Source organism: Antrostomus carolinensis, unplaced genomic scaffold (genome assembly GCF_000700745.2).
Source record: "Antrostomus carolinensis isolate BGI_N321 unplaced genomic scaffold, ASM70074v2 scaffold11047, whole genome shotgun sequence".
Classification (NCBI taxonomy): Eukaryota; Metazoa; Chordata; class Aves; order Caprimulgiformes; family Caprimulgidae; genus Antrostomus; species Antrostomus carolinensis.
The window spans coordinates 77,406-85,497 of record NW_010329487.1 but is presented as its reverse complement, the minus strand read 5'-3'; positions in this window follow the sequence as shown (position 1 = coordinate 85,497).

Below are 8,092 nucleotides of genomic sequence, written 5' to 3'. Positions count from 1 at the left end.
TAAGACATAAATTATTATTGCATTATATTAAAATGCTAGAGGTTAGTACACATTAATTGGGAGCATTAGTCATGCCAAGGTAGAAAGTTATATGGCAAGAAGATTAACAAAAAGACATAGGAGGAGCCCTTGCAGGGCTCAAGAGGTCTCAGCTGAATTCCTGGCTCCTCCACAACATAGCTACAGGCAATTCACCTATACCAACATCCCCGCTTCATTTGCGAGCACCACACTCCTGGCTTCGGAGTGCAATGAAAAGCCCAGTCTTGCCTCAGCGCAAATCAATATCAAAACACCACCTCAGTAGGCACACCCACCAGGTCAAGGCCAAATTCTTCCTGTTCGCTGTGCCCGATGGCTGGCAGCAGCCTTCTCATTGCTGGCAGAGGTGGGAACCCAGCTGGGCCAACCCCTCCCCTGCACGGGGCATCCCTGACGAAGCACCAGTGGGCCCAGGCCATAGCTGGGCGAGGGGTGAGCTGGCACACAGGCAGCAGGAAGGACCAGAACATGCAGCTTCTCAGGACAGATTAATCCCACCTGTGTTTCAGTGCCCTACCTCTGATACAGGACAGCAGTACCAGATTTTCTAACAAAAACATTGCAAAGTATAAGAGGGCTCTGCTAAATACTATCTGGTAATAATCAGATACTGTCAGCCACATGGCAATCCTGCTTACCAACACAGGCTTGCTTTTGATCTGCAGCACTATTGGTTTATGTGCCAATAAAAGTACTTATGTGCAATAATACTAACACAGCACTAATACACCAAGTTATCTACAAAGAACAAGCATCTACACGGCTCCCAAGTAGGAAAAGAAAGCTCTTACCTGATGGAGACACTTTTCTCTGCTGGACAGATGATGACAGATGCCCAGAGATGAGTAGAAAGATGAGAAATGCAAGATGCAGAAATTCACCTCCTCCATCTATGTTAGTGTACTTGCTTCACATGTGGAGGGTGGAACATCGGTCTCTGATGAGTAACTTGAGGCGGTTACTTAAACTTCTCTCAGTTATGCTCTATGTCATCTGACAGACTGGAAAATCATCATTCCTAAAACTGGACACCAATATTCCACAAATAAGGCTCCTCCTGCCTTTCAATAGGCAAGTCCTCGCCCAGCAGCCAGTTTTGCCCATCACCTGCACATTCTTCACAGAAACTTGAGACGTGAACAAATGTTGTTAATAAATCTTATTATCTGATGCGTCTATAGACAGCTGAGGTATCAGCAGTTGAAGCCCAGAAACCCATCTGCAGAACCCTAAGAAAGACTCCTAATCTGAAGGGACGTTCTGAGAGTGGAATCCTAATGGTTTGGAAGTGACATGGGTGCATTTTTGCCCCAGCTTTGGGCAGGTGAAGAATTTGGCTTTGTTTTTGATTTATGTTGCTTAAACATTGTTTCTCAAAAAACTTTTAAGATTTTGTTCCTGTCCTGTTTTTCATGGCGGTGACATCAAATGAAAACCAGCTATTTATTCCTTGAGGGTTCCCCCTCCCCCTGCCTGACTTGGGCATAACAGCAGTATGAGGGTTTTTTGATTTATATGGAAAGAGGAAACCACCCTGGGCAAAAAGTCTACAGTCAGCAGAAGCAGCACTTTGTCTTCAAAGACTTAGACACAAGACTCCCAAATGATTAATGTTCCTAAGTCACATTTTTCTTGCAGATGTGATTACAGAAGAGAATATGAAATTATATTTTTAAAAATGGTTAGAAATGTATTTTCATAACAAGGAGCAACAGAAAACAATTTTCTGGGTTGTTTTAAAATAATAAAGTCAACAATTACAAACCCAGATGCCAAACTGTTGATGGATGTTAATACTTTGGCACCAAAACTAGATATTCTGCTTTCCTAGAAAGTTATTGATACTTGCTCAACCTGGAAAAAAACAACACATGAACAATTTATTAGATAACTACATATTAACATAAATACCTAAATTCAGGCTCCAGATTTGAAAAACTGACAAACAGTGTTATCACAACATTCATTTTGCATTGCTTTTAGCTGTGGAACATCAGAGACTCCAAGAAATTGTAGAATACCCCATATGGCTTTGCTACCCGGGTCCCCATTTCCTAGTCTTCTGCAGTATCTTTGGAACTAGACAGTAAAGACTTCCAGTTATCAATCATTATTTGAATTTGGATAAACAAAATGAGATTGGCATGGGAGAGAGTCTACCAACACAGCATTGAGAGAAAACCGCATTCTATTGGGTATTGAACAAACTGTTTTCCATGCATATGAGAAAACACAAGAAAAATAATGAGTTTAAATAAACATGCATAAGCAGAACATAAAATATTGAAATACATTTGAATAACCATCTCAACGTCCATGATAAACCATGACATCAGGGCTCTTCCCTCCTCCCTCAGTCACAAAGTACATGTTTGTCTCAGAAAACACTGGTGTTATAGGAACAATAAGCTTTAATATCAGGACCTTTCATTACAGAAAGGTTTTAATTTTGTTTCCCTAATACTAGAACTGAGTAAAACCCAAACTGGACTGCTCAACAGATGCTGAGAGGCCATTTCAGATACACAAAGAAACCTGGGTTTGGAAAGTGCGTTCAAGTGTCTGCCTGAGCACGCTTTGCTCCCTCTGACTTTTGACAAGGTTTTCAAACGTGGCTTCCAAAGCTGCCTTTGAATCTGATTTTTTGGCTTTGAAATTCACTCTCCATTTATCTCAGTATGATCAAGTGAGAACTAGGACTACATATGTGCAGACACACATGCACACATATATATGTAAGAGGACATTCCTGGACAGGTGAGCTGGGGAGGAGGGGGTATGGAACCAAAGTCACACATGAGCTGTCTGGAAAGCTTTTGCTAATAAAGCCTGACAATTGCAGCCTTATTCTCGTCTTGTCATGCACTTGTCCTGCTGAAAGTTTTGAAAAAAAAACCCAAACCAAACCAAAAACCCCACACACATTAAATATCCTTGCTGGATTAAGTGACTGTCAGCCACACTGGGTAAATGTATCCAAACTGCTGTACGCGCAGTCACTGGCGTGCACGAGCTGACTCGGCACGGTACGCGAGCATTACCTCTGACACACGGGGCAGGGACCTCTATTGCCACCAGACTCTCAAAGGTGATCCTGTGTAAACACCATGTTTGATAAACTCCATAGTGGAGCGTGATCTCATCTCCTACAATAAAACCTGCAAGATAAGACTTGTCCTTTGGAAAGCTTGTGAAGGAATGAAACCTACTGTGCTATCTCACAGAGCCAGCTGAGAAAAGGGAGAGGCTGAACACAGATGTCACACACTCACACGCATTTTTCCATCCACTTGGGGAAAAAAAAAAAAAGCACTGACAATGAATGTTTGCTGAGGTGTGTGTGGGTGGCACTGACATTTTCCTGTTTTGCTCTGTTTTTAAGGGAAAAAAATATCCCAATTAATCTTAAGAAAAAAACCCCCAAAACCTTTGTTGAAAAGTTCTTTGAATAAAACAATGTTTCTAGCAATTTTTGCTAAAATGAAACCTCAGGTTTCCAACCTTCTCTCTGAAGTAGCCTTAGTATTAACAGATGTCTTGCTGGAATCTGCCTGAGCCAGTGAACTCATTCTGAATGGACATCAAAAAAAGTGTACAGTTCTTGCTCCACATAATCTCAGATGCCTTCTCCCAGACTTCATGGATTTGACTTCTATCATGCAATTACTATTTTATCTTCAAGAAGCAAGGATCTCAAATGCAGAGGCAACTAGCCTCCCAGTCAATGTCATCTGCTTTTCCAGATCCATAGCTTAGCTTTAGTAGCACTGGAGCAAAGTGCTGGAGTAGGTATTTGGTCTGTGGTCATAAATGGGAGGTATTTCATTTGCCGTGCTTATAACAGCAGTGGCCTCATGTCTGCAACTTAGAATTCATTAACTCAGTCAAAGGAAGGCATTGAAGATCCAAAGCAGGTGATTAGGCCCAAGACAGCCATTGTAGCTGTTAGCTTAAGGAATCACTGCAGTCTCATATAGTGCTTTACGGTTCTATCTCCACTTTCCTCTGTGTTCTTTACATACAGTCTTCACAGATGCATATATACCCTTTTGTACTGTATCAATTGCTTCATGCAAAGTTTGCCCTTGTGTTCACTCGCCGTTACACTCTGCGCCGAGGCACTCTTGACAAAGCCAGCCCGTAACTGCACAAGCCTCCAGCAGTTAAACATTCCTTTTCCCCTTGCCAATTCTCCAAGTCACGCAACATTTTGAAAGTTATTAAATTCTAAATAAAGAAGATTAAGGATGCCAAATTCTATTCTGTGCTAAAAATGGCAATCAATATTTGTCATGACAATAATGTCTTTAGGGCCAGAAGACCATTACTCTCTAGATTAATTTTTTTCTTTTTTTGGTAAAAAGACAGTTCATAGTATTTTCCAGTAACTGCTGCATCAAACCCAGAGTTCTGGTTGAGTTAATGCATTTAAATTATCATACCAAATTAGGTATGTTTCTGTCTCAAAATAGAACAGTGTTTTCCCTTACTAATACTGAATTTATGTTTGAAATAGAATGTTTTTTCAGTTGAAAAAACACAGATAGGTTCATAGCAATAACAGGGTGAAACAACACATGCATGTGTGCATACAGCAAGGTAGTGAACCATTTCTTAAAGCAACAGAGGAATGCAATACCTGTATACTTGAACTATAAGCACAATTCCCATCAATCACCATTTTAATCTATTTTGTTCTGAGATATATAATTTTTTAATAGGAAGACAGATAGTTGTTCTTTGTGCAATTATTTTGCATAATAAACAGTCATGTTTATTATGAGAAGTTAATGTCAGTGTGCAGCAAATCTGAGAGTTGATTCAGGACCAGCCTTGTAAACATGCAGAAAATAGGCAGAGAATGTTTATCGCAGTATTTTCCATTTTTATGAGGATGCAGTTGGTTATTATGACAAGGTGAAAGGTTTCAAAGCCTTCATTTTTAGGCCACAGGTGTTCTTTGTAAAGGTTTTTTTTAATAAAGAGTATTATTAGTCCTTTAAATTAGCTCTTATTGAAAGTTACCACATCTGTGTTATGTGGTAATGAAGCCAGAAGGAGGTCATAGCAGGGGACTTGTGCTTGAAGAAAACATCTGGACATTGCTTTGACATTCACTAGCAACTTTTTATATCTTATTAAGAAGGAAATTATACTAAAATCAAATGCAAGATTCAAACAATAAATAAAATGAAAATACAGGACTTAAAACAAAAACATAGCTTTGAACAAAACACCCCTTTCCCTTCTTTCACTTTCCTCCCATGAATTCCAACTGATGAGATTAATTACCTGCGCAAATGGCAGCATCAGTTAAAAACATGTTCAACGAGTATTCAATACATATCTGTAACACTACAGACATTCAGTCTTTCACAGAAGCTACTGTCATTTTAAATAAAGCATTTTTGGTACTGTAACTTTTTTTGTCTGTCATTTTGTTTAGTACATCATTTCAGAAAGAGGTTCAGTGACCTTAGGAAGTCCTGTACCTTTATATAGGCTTTTTTTTTCCTCCCCTTCCCCCTGGCTGATATAAGCAGAGGAACTTTGTTTCCTGTGCACAATAACACCTATCACTTCCACTGATGGAAGGAAAAGTCTACTTGCAATGAAAGGGAGATTTAAAAGCCATCAAAATCCTCAAGTGGAAGTTGCTGAGTAACTGCATGATGGTTTTTAATCATCAACTGACAACTAAATATTTAGGAACTATCACATTAAGAAACTTGGCTGGGTCAGATGACTGTTCAGCTCCATAGTGCACACAGCTAGGAATGTTTATAGGGCAATGGTTACAGTCCATGTCAGAAATCCTAAACAGAGTAGCATACCCATGCTCACTATATTTTCTTGGTTTAAGTGTTTGCTTACAAATGCAAATGACATTTCTATTCTACTCAAGTTCTTATACCAGACTCATCACTGCAGCAACTGAGCGTCTCCCAGTACCACAGTAATCGTGCAGGCCTTTTGTTCTCTCGGGCAGGGAGGGAAGCATGTATGTATCAGTGCATTGCTTTAATGCCAGCTTTCTGGTCTTACAAATCTCAGCTTTAATATTAAGAACTTTTCGCTGACACATCCAGCACAGTGTATACCCTCTGCAAATGTATTATGTTTCTGGTCAGAAAGCCCAATGGAAATTCTAAAGGCCTATAAATATATTTGGTCATAGCTCTATGAAATTGTTACAGACAAGTTACACTCCAGCTCGCCCCCTCGCCTCCAAAATCAGCTGTAAACGAAATTCACAATGCTGCCTAACAAAAAAACCCCCCAAAAAACCCCAAAACCAAACCAACCAACCAAACAACCCCCCCCTCCAAACCACTTAATGTGAATGTGACATGCAAATATTAAGACAGGACACCAGACTTCTTTTCTTTCCCCTTCCCACTGGGTGTTTTATTTTATAGCATTTGCATTAGGTAATCAACTGAAACACTTCAACAACAGAAAGCTGGCAGCATAGTAAGGAAAAATGGAGATTATTTTTCAAACAGCTGTGACAAAATGGTTTCGAGCTGGAATAGTATTGCACAAACGAATCAATTTACGGAGGGTGAGTGGGAGCGAGCATATTCAACATGGATTGTGAGGAAAAAAGGCACTATTTAGCTGTGTGTATGTTTAAAAATAAAAAAGTCGTGAAGCACAATCCATGTTTTTCAAAATTACATTCAGTACTGCTTTAGAAATGCTCACAAACCTGTCTCTTTTTACAGAAGCTACAGAAAGCTGCTGATGTAAATATCAGACAGTACAAGTGTATGAACATTTATAATTATGCTCCAGAAAAGTCTCAGGAAGAGGGCTTTTTCTATAAATACTGCTGCAAAGGTTGCATAGCTGCATAGGCTTACACTAAAGGAAGCATCCATGCAGCTAAGCAGCCTTAGTTTCCTTAAATTTAATCTCTAGTAGTCATAAAATATGCTCTAATTTTGAAGAGTTAAATTGGCAGTGCCCTTGAATCAGGCTTTTCCACTGACTGCTTATGCAGTACAGTTCAGACAGTGTCCTCCATATACCTTTTTGTCATATACATGTTTAGTAACGCCAGGTAAGCTTAATGGAATGTTCTAACAGAATTATAACAGAAAATAACTGAATTTTCCCTGATATAAAATAGAGCTGCTTTGAGACCATAAATAAACAAATGTTTATTCCTGGAAACTAAAAATAGCTAAGTATCTTCAGAAAAACTAAGTACCCAGAAAAGGCAATTGAAAGGACCAGGATGGGCTGCTTCTTCCTCTCCCGTATTTATAGCTATAAATTTTCATGCCTGTTTGTTTGAAAATGAAGCCATGATCAGCGTACCATTAATAGAGAGACTGCTTGAAAATCAACCCAGAGCAAGCGGGAATGTGCACATAGGACATTCTGCACCCTAGCCTTGTGTCTGCTTATAGATGCACTAACAAATAAAAGTGAAATTCTTGTTGCATGGCTGCAGAATTATGATGGGAAGGAGCTAAAAACACTGTTGCTCTCCTGTCAACACTGCCCAGCGTATCACAAGTGCTCCAGGCATGCTGTGGTTATGGCTATGTAGTTACCAGCGCAGCTGGACCTCGCGCCGCTAAGCTGACATCAAGAGCTTCAACAGGGCTACAGTTTTGCACAAGATCTGAGCATTAATTTTGTACAAAAAGTACAGAACAGTGTAACAAAACCTACTCTCACCTATATATATATATCAGCACCTTTCAAATGAACCTAGCCCTGCAAAAAGCCAGTCTCAATCCTGTGCAGAGACTACAGTGACTTCAGTTAAAAGATCTGTGTTCAGGAGGCTGCATAGGAAGTTTACTGATCGTACATCCTGCAACAACAAAAATCCATGTATTGCTGCTTTTCATTATAAGTTATTAAGGGAGAATACATAAGATACATTCTGTTTATATACTGTAAAATATTTTTAATACCAACAATTTGAATTGTTTCAATTTCTGAATAGAAGATGAATATAGCAGGTTATTAAAAATCTGTAAAGCTCCTTTTCATAAACTGTCTTTTAGGAAATTTAAGTTTGACAGTTCTG